Source organism: Rana temporaria, chromosome 4 (assembly GCF_905171775.1).
Source record: "Rana temporaria chromosome 4, aRanTem1.1, whole genome shotgun sequence".
NCBI classification, from domain to species: Eukaryota; Metazoa; Chordata; class Amphibia; order Anura; family Ranidae; genus Rana; species Rana temporaria.
This window is the reverse complement of record NC_053492.1, coordinates 319,173,792-319,186,749: the sequence shown is the minus strand read 5'-3', so window position 1 is coordinate 319,186,749 and position 12,958 is coordinate 319,173,792.

Below are 12,958 nucleotides of genomic sequence, written 5' to 3'. Positions count from 1 at the left end.
GTCGGTAGAAGCACCGGAGGGCGGCGGGAGGGGGGGACATCCGCTATGATTGTTTTTATGATGTAGGAAATCGCCGGCTGAAAAAGCTGATATCTAAATGATGATATCATTCAGATATCCCTGCACAAAGTCAAGGACATCATATGACGGTCAGCGGGCGGGAAGTGGTTATTGCGGGGTATTGCAGGGTATTGTGGAGTATTGCAGGGTATTGTGGAGTATTGCAGGGTATTGCGGAGTATTACAGGGTATTGCGGAGTATTGCAGAGTATTGCAGGGTATTGTGGAGTATTGCAGGGTATTGTGGAGTATTACAGGGTATTGCGGAGTATTGCAGAGTATTGCAGGGTATTGTGGAGTATTGCAGGGTATTGGGGGGTATTGCGGAGTATTGCAGGGTATTGCGGAGTATAACAGGGTATTGCGGAGTATTGCAGAGTATTGCAGGATATTGTGGAGTATTGTGGAGTATTGCAGGGTATTGCGGAGTATTGCAGGGTATTGCAGAGTATTGCGGGGTATTGCGGAGTATTGCAGTGTATTGCAGAGTATTGCAGTGTATTGTGGAGTATTGCAGGGTACTGTGGAGTATGGGCAGGGTATTGCACAGTATGGGCAGAGTATTGTGCATGGATGGCTGAGCATGGATGGATGGCTGGCTGGATCTGTGACTGCAACTGTCACAGATCCAGCCCACAGTGCTGCTGCCATCCGCTTTCCCCCTCTCACACTGTACTGATCGGTACAGAGAGGGGAGGGAGGAACCGGCGTCATCACATGACGCTGGTTTGTTTACAAGTTTGATGGAGCGCACACAAGGTAAACGGCCTCTATCAGCGACCATTTACCATGATCCGTGATGCGCGGGTCATGGACACTCCTGTATGCGCACCCAGGGGGCGCGCGGGAGCACGGTTCTGGGAGGACGTCAATGTACGCCCTCCCAGAGTTAAGCAACCCCCCTGTAGCCGTCATTCGGCTATGGGCCGGTTGCCAAGTAGTTAATTGACCAAGCTGAAGTTAGAAGCTGATTGGTTACTATGCACAGCTACACCAGATCCTGTGTGCATTGGTATTAGTAAATCTCCCCCTGGGTGTGTATATAAATTGTTGTGTGTTGTAACTTTAAATATACTGGGCCGGATTCAGATACATCGGCGCATATTTATGCCGGCGTAGCGCATTTTATTTACACTATGCCGGCCCAGCGCGGAGAGGCATGTACTGTATTTAGAAAGATATTGCTCACCAAAATGAGCCAGCGTAACGTATTTTCGACGGCGTAAGGCGGCGTAAGGCAGGGTAAGTGTAAGTGGGCGTCACCCCATGCAAATGATGGTCCGACCGTGTCACAGAGAGATACATCTGGCGTATCTTAAACGGCGCATGCGCTGTGACGACATTGGATTTTTTTGCCCCCTCTGCGAATGCGCACAACTGTGCCCGGCGTAACCCCTAAGATACGCCGGCCCACTGACTACGCCCAGTGCATAAATACGCCCAGACATGCGCCTGTCAAGTGCAAAAGTACCCAAGCATTTTTTCTTGCTGCTAGGACTTTTGTTTTTTGGTAGAGGCATGTCTGCACCAGGTGCAAAGAAAAAGAGGAAGCTGAATTTCTCCCCTGCAGAGAAGGCTGTCATAATAGAGGGCCTGGATAAATATGGGGCTTGCCTCTATGGGGCACAGGCTGCCAACACCAGCAAGGTGGAGAGAGATCGCATTGTCCTGGAAATCACAACCCAGGTCAATGCCCTTGGTGTTACGGGTCGGAGCACCAGGGATATCTCCAAAAAATTCAATGATTTACGGCGGCTTGTGAAGGAAAAGCTGGGCAAGATGCATCGACATGCCAGTGGCACAGGCGGAGGACCAGCCACCAGCCTGACCCTCAATGCCGACGAGCTCATCATTTCCAGGTGCATGGATAGGCAGCTGTTGGAGGGCCTGGAGGGCTTTGATTCTGGCGGACAGCCCTTGAGGACAGGTAAGTGTGTTTTATCTTCTCTCTGATGTGTATCATGTGTGGGGGGTCAAGGGAACATGTGACAAGTGTGTGGCTCCACAAACATGTGAATGCTTTGTGTCATCCACAGATGTGCAGAAGGTTACTGGGCCGTCGTCAGCTGCTGGGCGACCGACCCTATCCCTGGAGGAGAATGACCCATCCTCACCTGGTGAGGAAGTGGAAGAGGAGCAGGTCACTCTGGAGGACGTATTTTATATCGTGGAGGAGACCCCCAGATCTGTTACCTCCCCAACCTCCTCCCCCATCAGGGATAGCCCCTCAAGGGCCACATGCCCCATCAGGGATAGCCCCTCAAGGGCCACCCCATCCAGCCTGCCCCAAGCCTCCTCTGCCCCAAGGAAGGCGACCCGTAAAACCAGGGGTGTCCCTGAGGAGTTGGAGGCCAATTTGGCGAGGGACCAGGCCCGCCAAACGCACCACATGTCAGCTATAGTGGGGGACCTGCACAAGGTGGCAGAGAGTCTGGCCTCCTCGGCTCAGACCCAGGCTGCCTGTGCGCTTTTAGTGCAGCAGGCACTCACCCAGCAGGCGGGTCATAATGTAGAATCCCTTTCTAGCGTGCAGGACGTTAGTGCCAATTGTGCTGGCATTATGACATTTATGGGGGATCTACAGGCCAGCACATCTGACCTAGTGACAGAGGTGAGGAGCCTGGCAGAGGCAGTCCAGGCCAATATGGCTGCCATGCAGGTGGAGGGGAGGAGCCTGGCAGCTGGCGTACGAGAGGAGGGGAGGCAGGCACGGCGCCACCAGAGCAATAATACCACCCGCCAGCTGCGGATGCAGGCGGTGACAAACAACTACCTCCGCCGCATCGCCCTGGCATTGGAGGGCAGCCAGGGACAGACCGGGGGATGATCCTCAACCAGATAACCCCCCCCACCTGAGGCTCCCCCCAGGCGCCTGCGGACCAGGAGCCTGGGCACTAGGCGCAGCCCACACCAGGGAAGATGATTTCTTATTTTTGTTTTTCTGTTTGTCTCAAATTTTTTTTTTTTTTTTTTTTAGTATACTCAGGTGATGAGTTTTGTTATTATTTTCACTCTGGTAAGGAGTTTTATTTAAGTTATAATCACCGCACCCTGGCTCGTTGGGGAGATTTCATCCCCACGGCCGTTTGAATGGTGTAGGAATAAACAGCAACATAATTGGAGCCTTGACGTGGCGTTGCTGCTCCCAAGTCCCGTGCGGTGTACTTGGGCTAATCCAATTTGATGAGGATGTGGGGTGTGTGTGCTAGGGACCACAGTAGTGTGCATGCGTGCATTCTCCTTGTGCCATGATGAATGTGTGTGTTTAACATGCAAAGAAGCCTACCACGAGGCATCTCCTGACTGCTCTTCCTTCAGCAGATGGGGTACCCTCGGGCAGGGGGGGACTGGGTGGTTGGGGGGTCAGGTCTTCACGTAGGTCAATCTCCAGGCCCTTTCTCATGGCGAAGTTGTGTAGAATGCAACATGCACCGATGATCTGGCACACAAAGTTTGGGGAATACAACAGGGTACCCCCGGACTTATCCAGGCATCGGAAACGGGACTTCAGGATGCCAAAGGTGCGTTCCACCACTCCACGGGTACGTGTGTGTGCATCATTGTATCTTCTCTCTCCTGTGATTTGGGGATTCCGGAATGGAGTCATGAGATGGGGTCCAAGTGCATATGCCGCATCACCTGGAAGGGAAAAGACAGGAGGATGTTAGTCGTGCATGTGCCCCTCGTGATGTCTGCATCATGGGGTAGGACAGTCATGCCTGACACCCATGTCACTCACCAACCAGCCAGCTGTCCCCATACATGTTCTGTTCAAATTCCGTTGGGATGGTGCTTTGACGGAATATGTAGCTGTCGTGGCTGGCTCCGGGGTGTTTGGCACGGGCGTGCCATATGAGGCAATGGGCATCGGCTATCACCTGTACATTGATGGAATGCCAGTGCTTCCGATTGCAGTATATGTCCTCTGTGTCACAGGGGGGCCGTAGTGCCACATGTGTGCAATCAATGGCCCCCACGGTGCGTGGGAATCCTGCAATTCTGAAGAAATCTGCCATTGCCTTCTGCCGCAGATGCTCCTGGGTGGGTTTGATGAAGTGGTGGGACATGCATCTGAGGATTGCGGGGACAACCTGGTGCACGCATCTGCTCATGGTGGATTGTGACATCCCAGCCACGACTCCACTTGTACGCTGAAAAGATCCACTGGCGAGGAAATGCAGTGTTGCCAGGTCCTTGACCAGTGGCTGCACTGCATGTACGCGGTGTGTCTTGCTGGTGATGTCATCATGTAGGGTTGTGGCTATTTCCAGGATGGCTGAAGGGCTGAATCTGAAGATGCGATACACCTCTGATTCACCCATGCCAAAGACGTCAATGTGTTTTCGGAATATCCTCTCCCGTGCCCTCCTACGTGCCCGTAGACGCAGTAGTGCTATGACCACGGCTGCCCCTGGCATGTTGGCATACAGATGTGTTGTCCTGCAAGTGTGGTTGCTCAGCTCGTCTGAAATGGTGCTGCTGTAGCTGCTCTCCAGCTGACTTGAGCAAGTCTGGTGCAAAGTTACCCCTGCTTTATGAGGGGTAACTTGGCGCCGGACTTTCCAGTTACGCGCACCGTGCGTAGCCTGCGCCGGCCAAACGTACGTTTCTGAATCGGCGGATCTCCCTCATTTGCATATTTAAATACGAAAACAATGGAAGCAGGGTGATGGGCCCAGCGTAAATATGCGCCTACGATACGCCGGAGTAAAAAAGTTGCGTCGGTCGGAGGAAGCCTATTTTATGGCGTAACTAACTTTCTGGGTACGGCGCATAGATACGACGACGCATATTTACACTTACGCCGCGCATCTCGAGATACGCCGGTGTAAGTGCTATCTGAATCCGGCCCACTTAGTTTATCTGCTAATGGCCTGAATTGAGGTCTGTCTGATTCATGCTCTGGATTAGACCTGTGATTGTTTGGACTGCATTTTTTGTCTGTAATTATCCTGTTTATAGACCTGTTATCTCGTTTATTGCTAGTTTGTACTCTGTCAACCTGTCTGGAACATTAATTGTGATCAGTTTCATTTGTCTGTGCCAGTTTTGACCACCTGTCACTCCTAGTGACACAGTGAGTTTACCCATCTCTGTCACAGTTTCATTAGCTCATAGATCTTGTTACTGGTGCTACGTTTTATTAGGTCATTGATCTTGCCAACTGTCCATTGCATGAGGACTTGCTATTTCCTTTTTTCAAGCTTGTTGTGCTAGAACAGGGGAATCCAATTTTCTAAACAAAGGGATAGTTTACTGTCCTTTGGACATCAAGGGGGCTGGTTTGTGGTCAGGTTAAGTAGAAAATGACATACAGTATCTAACAAAAGTGAGTACACCCCTCACATATTTGTAAATATTTTATTATATCTTTTCGTGTGACAACACTGAAGAAATTACACTTTGCTATGATGTAAAGTAGTGAGTGTACAGCTTGTATAACAGTGTAAATTTGCTGTCCCCTGAGAAAAACTCAACACACAGCCATTAATGTCTAAACCGCTGGCAACAAAAGTGAGTACACCCCTAAGTGAAAATGTCCAAATTTGGCCCAATTAGACATTTTCCCTCCCCAGTCTCATGTGACTTGTTAGTTTTACAAGGTCTCAGGTTTAAATTGGGAACAGGTGTGTTAAGTTTGGTGTTATCGCTCTCACCTTCTCATACTGGTCACTGGAAGTTCAACATGCCACCTCATGGCAAGGAACTATCTGAGGATCTGAAAAAAAGAATCGTTGCACTACATAAAGATGGCTAGGCTATAAGAAGATTGTCAAGACCCTGAAACTGAGCTGCAGCACAGTGACCAAAACCATACAGAGGTTTAAAAGGACAGGTTTCACTCAGAACAGGCCTCGCCATGGTCGACCAAAGAAGTTGAGTACACGTGCTCAGCGTCACATCCAGAGGTTGATTGAGGAAACTTTGAATGTCAACATGTACTATTACATACTGAAGCAGAGCATGATCCCTTCGCTTCGGAGACTGGGCCACAGGGCAGTATTCCAACATGATAACAACCCCAAACACACTTCCAAGGTGACCACTGCCTTGCTAAAGAAGCTGAGGGTAAAGGTGATGGACTGGCCAAGCATGTCTCCAGACCTAAACTCTATGGGCCAGATTCAGGTAGAGCGGCGTACATTTGAGCGGGCGTAGCGCAGCTCATTTGCGCTACGCCAATGTAAAATAGAGAGGCAAGGCCAGTATTCACAAAGCACTTTCTCCCTAAGTTACGTTGGCGTAGCCTAAATGGGCCGGCGTAAGCCCGCCTAATTCAAATTAGGAAGGTAGTGGGCGTGTTGTATTAAAATTAGCCGTGACCCCATGTAAATGACTTCCCGAACGAACAGCGCATGCACGCGCATGCTCAGAATCACGTCAAATTTACGCCCTAAGATACGACGGCTCAATGGCAACGACGTGAACGTTACCTACGCCCAGCCCCATTCACGTACGACTTACGTAAACAACGTAAAATACGATGGCTGTTCCGTCGTCCATACCTTGCATGGGTTGCGCCACCTATATAGGTGTTTTATCTTTACACTGGACGTACGCCTTACGTAAACGGCGTAGCTTACTGCGACGGGCACAAGTACGTTCGTGAATCGGCGTATCTAGGTCATTTACATATTCAACACGTAAATCAACGGAAGCGACCCTTGCGGCCAGCGTAAATATGCACCCAAGATACAACGGCGTAGGACACTTACGTCGGTCTTATCTTGCCACAATTCAGGCGTATCTGATTTAGAGAATCAGCGCATAGATACAACGGCGCACATTTGGACCTACGACGGCTATCAGTAGATACGTCTGCGTAAGTCTTTCTGAATCTGGCCCTATGTGTGGGGCATCCTCAAATGGAAGGTGGAGGAGCGCAAGGTCTATAACATCCATCAGCTCTGTGATGTCATCGTGGAGGAGTGGAAGAGGACTCCAGTTGCAACCTATGAAGCTCTGGTGAAATCCATGCCCAAGAGGGTTAAGGCAGTGCTGAAAATAATTGTGGCCATGCAAAATATTGACACTTTGGGCCCAATTTGGACATTTTCACTTAGGGGTGTACTCACTTTTGTTGCCGCTTGTTGCTGGCTCTGAACTGTGCATGCACAATCCCGGAGGGGTGAAATGATGAATGGCCATGCTTGGCCTCACATTTGGCAGTGGGGCATGTGAATAAAACCAGACCTGATGTGTACCATTATGTCACAGTACAGACACGCACCTAGACTGACCGCGCTGCCTGATCCATGGATGAACTCAGCAGTTCACTATTCAGCTGGCTCCATAACTGCATATGTGCAGTTAGGACGACTTCACACTGCTCCGCTGTGCTTTTGCTAAATCGACGCTAACCCACGGTTTTCTGCGCTTTCCCATAGACTTCTTTAAGGCCCTGCGGTTTTGGTGCAGTTTCAGAAATAGTACCAAAACCGCAGGAAATCATAGAAGTCTATGAAAAACGCAGCTAGCCTGCACTAAACTACGGGTTAGCTGTGCTTGGCCCAAAGCACAGCAGAACCACATTGAGGCAGTGTGAAGTCGCCCTTAGGAGCTGGCTACAATTAGATTTTTTACGGGTAGTTTTCCTCCTGTCTATGGACATTGATGAATAGTTGGCAATACAGCCGCTGATAGAGCGGCTTTTTTCCCACAAGTCCATTCAACAGAAGTTGATCGGTAGATCGACTTCTGTTGAACGGCAGTGAGGACATACAGTGGTGATCGAAAGTTTGGGTAGCCCAGGTAAAAATTTGTATTAATGTGCATAACGAAACCAAGGAAAGATGGAAAAATCTCCAAATGGCATCAAACTACAGATTAGACATTCTTATAATATGTCAAAAAAAGTTAGATTTTATTTCCATCATTTACACTTTCAAAATGACAGAAAACAAAAAAATGGCGTCTGCAAAAGTTTGGGCACCCTGCAGAATTTATAGCATGCACTGCCCCCTTCGCAAAGCTGAGAACCGGGCAGTGTCATGGATTGTTTTCAATCATCGTCTGGGAAGACCAGGTGATGTCAATCTCAAAGGTTTTAAATGCCCAGACTCATCTGACCTTGCCCCAACAATCAGCACCATGGGTTCTTCTAAGCAGTTGTCTAGAAAACTGAAACTGAAAATAGTTGACGCTCACAAAGCTGAAGAAGGCTAAAAGAAGATAGCAAAGCGTTTTCAGATGTCAATATCCTCTGTTCGGAATGTAATTAAGAAATGGCAGTCATCAGGAACATTGGAAGTGAAAGCAAGATCTGGAAGACCAAGAAAAATATCAGACAGAACAACTCGCAGGATTGTGAGAAAAGCAATTAAAAACCCACGTTTGACTGCACGATCCCTCCAGAAAGATCCGGCAGACACTGGAGTTGTGGTACACTATTCCACTATGAAGAGATACTTGTACAAATATGGTCTTCATGGAAGAGTCATCAGAAGAAAACCTCTTCTACATCCTCACCACAAAAATCAGCGTTTGAACTTTGCAAATGAACATATAGACAAGCCTGATGCAGTTTGGAAACAAGTTCTGTGGACCGATGAGGTTAAAATTGAACTTTTTGGCCAGAATGAGCAAAGGTACGTTTGGAGAAGAAAGGGCACAGAATTTAATGAAAAGAACCTCTGTCCAATCGTTAAGCATGGGGGTCAGGGCCGTCTTTACCGCAGGGCAAATGGGGCAGGTGCCCTGGGCCCTGTCACTGTTGGGGGCCCAAAGCAACCCCCTTTAAAAAAAAAAAAAAAAAAAAATTTTTTTTTTTTTTTTTTTTTTTTTTTTAGGGGTCCGGAGGCCCCCAGGGGCCCGGAAGACCCCAGGGCCCCAGATGGCAACCCCCCCTTTTTTTTATTTATTTTTTAAATAATAAAAAAAAATATATATTTTTATTAAAGGGACAATTTTTTAATATATATTTTTTTTATTTTTTTATTAAAGGGCCAATTTTTTTTTAGAGGTCTGGGGGTCCCCAGGGGCCCATAGTTCCCCAGGGCCCCGGATGACAACCCCCTTTTTTAATAAAAAAAAATCGTTTATATATATATATATATATATATATATATATATATATATATATATATATATATATATGTTTATTATTATTATTATTATAGGACCCAGAGGTCCCCAGGGCCCCGGATGGCAACCCCCCTTTTTTTTTATAAAAAATATTTTTTTTATATATTTTATTTCTTTATATATATATATATATATATATATATATATATATATATATATATATATATATATATTTTTTTTTTTTTATTAAAGGGCTCAGAGGTCCCCATGTGGCAAACACCCTTTATCTTTTTTTATAAATGTTTATTTTTTTATTTTTGTTTATATATTTGTTTTATTTATTTTTAATTTAAGGGCCCAGAGGTCCCCAGGGCCCTGGATGGCAACCCCCCCCCTTTTTTTTTATAAATGTTTCTTTGAATATATTTTTTATTAAAGGGCCCAGAGGTCCCGGATGGCAACCCCCTTTTTTTGTAATTTATTTTTATTAAAAAAAAAATATTAAAGGGCCCAGAGGTCCCCAGGGCCCCAGATGGCAACCCCTTTTTTAAAATATATTTTATATATATATATATTTTATTTCTTTTTTTCTTTTTATTAAAGGGCCCAGAGGTCCCCAGATGGCTACACCCCTTTTTTATATATATTTTTCTTTATTTCTTTCTTTATTTCTTTTTTTGTAAAGGGCCCCCCCGCTTCTAAATTTGCGGCAGCCCCCCCCTGCTTCTCAATTTCAGGCGGCAGCACCCCCCATCCCGGTTCTCTGCTCCAGGGGGCCATGCCTGAAGCTGTGTAAGTGGCCCCATAATTCCTGATGGCGGCCCTGCCTCCCGTTAAGCCCCTGTGCTGCCCACAAATCAGGCTGAAAATCATCAGCGGCACGCAGCCAGTGACAGTACTGCTTCCCTTCCCAGTGTTTTAAAATGTACAGCACCCCTGACTTCCCTTTAGACGCGCACTTCTCCCTTCCTGCCACTGGGTGCTGCTTGTATATAAAAGTGAATTAGAATGTGATTTTATAACATCCCCAGTTTGCTCTTCCTGAGGCTGACTTCTTCATGTCCTGCTCCTCAAGGTATGTCACTGTTTGCTAATCTATATTGTAAATTGAAGTTTTCTGTAGAGTGTGCCCAAAGTCTTTATAATATTTGATGATTCACTGCAGGTCTGGTCAGTGTTTTAAAAAGTTCCTCTATTTTACACATGGCATGGCATGGGGTCACAGCACCGTCTGTCCATTCTGCTTTAGCACCATGGGACCCCATGCCATGCCATGTGTAAAATAGAGGAACTCTTTAAATCACAGACCAGACCTGCAGTCCAGGCTGAGTAAAGCCTCAGAGTACATGACATTACTGTCTGTATTTAACTGCTTGATGGGCTTATTTTGGGCCTGGCTGGTTCACATGTATGTGTTTTGGCGGCCCACATTTGCGCAGGCACAGCAGCCCATTCATTTGAATGGGCCGACATGCCTGCGTTTCCTGCAAAGAAAAGCGCATGCCTCATGTAATAGGCTGCGCACACGGCACGCCTATGCCCATCAAGCACTGAAATACAGCACTGTCTGTCCATTCTGCTGTCTGCTGTGACTTATCTGCAGTTCCCGCACTGTCAAACTTGCTGCATTTTTAGATGTTTAGGTCACGCTTTTAAAAACACAGTGCGTTTGTGTGTGCAAGAACTGCAGGTAAGTAGCATGGTGCAAAAGCAGAATGGATTTCAAGGCAACTGTATTTTTAAAATGCTGAATGCACCTTTTTTCTGCAGGAAACAAAGGCATGGCAGCCCATTCAAATCAATGGGCTGCTGTACCTGCACAAATAAGGACCGCCAAAACATACATGTGAACCAGCCAGGCCCAAAATAAGCTGGAGGGGGGCCCAAAAAAAATGTTTGCCCTGGGCCCAAACCATATTAAAGACGGCCCTGATGGGGGTGGATCAATCATGCTTTGGGGTTGTATTGCAGCCAGTGGCACAGGGAACATTTCACGAGTAGAAGGAAAAATGGATTCAATAAAATTTCAACAAATTTTGGATGGTAACTTGATGCCATCTGTGAAAAAGCTGAAGTTAAAGAGAGGATGGCTTCTACAAATGGATAATGATCCTAAACACACCTCAAAATCCACGGGTGATTACATTTAGAGGCGTAAACTGAAGGTTTTGCCATGGCCTTCACAATCTCCTGACCTCAACCTAATTGAAAATCTATGGATAGACCTTAAAAGAGCAGTGCGTGACAGACAGCCCAGAAATCTCAAAGAACTGGAAGACTTTTGTAAGAAAGAATGGGCAAAGATACCTCAAACAAGAATTGAAAGACTCTTGGCTGGCTACAAAAAAGCGTTTACAAGCTGTGATTCTTGCCAAAGGGGGCAGTACAAGGTATTAACTCTGCAGGGTGCCCAAACTTTTGCAGACACCATTTTTTTGTTTTCTGTCATTTTGAAAGTGTAAATGATGGAAATAAAATCTAACTTTTTTTGACATATTATAAGAATGTCTAATCTGTAATTTGATGCCTTTTGGAAAAAATTTCCATCTTTCCTTGGCTTCGTTATGCACATTAATACACATTTTTGCCTGGGGTGCTTAAACTTTTGATCCCTACTGTATGGCTCATACAATATACACACACGCATGCTCCAGCTGCCGACACCTCCTGTTGTTAATGCAAATAATGGGGGCGGGTACAGTTTGTTTCCATTGGCTGAGGGGGCAGCTCGGAGGCAGGGCTACGGCAGGTTCGACATTTTTACGGAAAGTGGATATCTATAACGGTCATTCACAGACAGATGTAAAAGCAATTTACTGATGATTGGCTATCTTGTAATCAAATTACATAGACTCAAGGCTTTTTTTCAGGGGGAACTTGGTGGAACTCAGTTCCACCACACTCTGTATGGCTCTAGTTGGCTCTGACAGAAAAATGACTGCATGGTGTGAACTAGAGCCAACTAAAGCCATTATAATACATGGAATATACCGTGCATGCATTTTGTGCAGAAAAAAAAAAAACTGAACAGCATCTGGTGTGAACTGGTCCTTAATGCCCCTTTAAGACCCTCCTACTGTTAATGAAATTTGACTGACAACACCCACTATTTGATGTGAGTTGGAGGCTCGCCCCTGGTTGTGATGCGAGTGCCCGGCGGGCGTGATCACTGCCGGGCACCCGCGATCGCTTGTGACATCGTGATCGCTCCCGGTTCTTTCAGGGGGAGAAATGACTGATCGTATGTTCATACAATGTATGAACATCGATCTGTAATTTCCCCTAGTCAGTCCCACCCCCCCTTCAGTTAGAACACACCTAGGGAACATAATTAACCCCTTGATCGCCCCTAGTGTTAACCCCTTCCCTGCCAGTGACATTTTTACAGTAATCAATGCATTTTTATAGCACTGATCGCTATAAAAATGCCAATGGTCCCAAAAATGTGTCAAACGTGTCCGATGTGTCCGCCATAAGGTCGCAGTACCGATAAAAATCGCAGATCGCCGCCATTACTAGTAAAAAAAAAAAAATAATAAAAATGCCATAAAACTATTCCCTATTTTGTAGACGCTATAACTTTTGCGCAAACCAATCAATAAACGCTTATTGCGGGTTTTTTTTACGAAAAATATGTAGAAGAATACGGATCAGCCTAAACTGAGGAAAAAAACGTTTTGGTATATATTTTTGGGGGATATTTATTATAGCAAAAAGTAAAAAATATTCATTTTTTTTCCTAAATTGTCGCTCTATTTTTGTTTATAGCGCAAAAAATAAAAACCGCAGAGGTAATCAAATACCACCAAAATATAGCTCTATTTGTGGAAAAAAAGGACGTCAATTTTGTTTGGGAGCCACGTCGCACAAACGC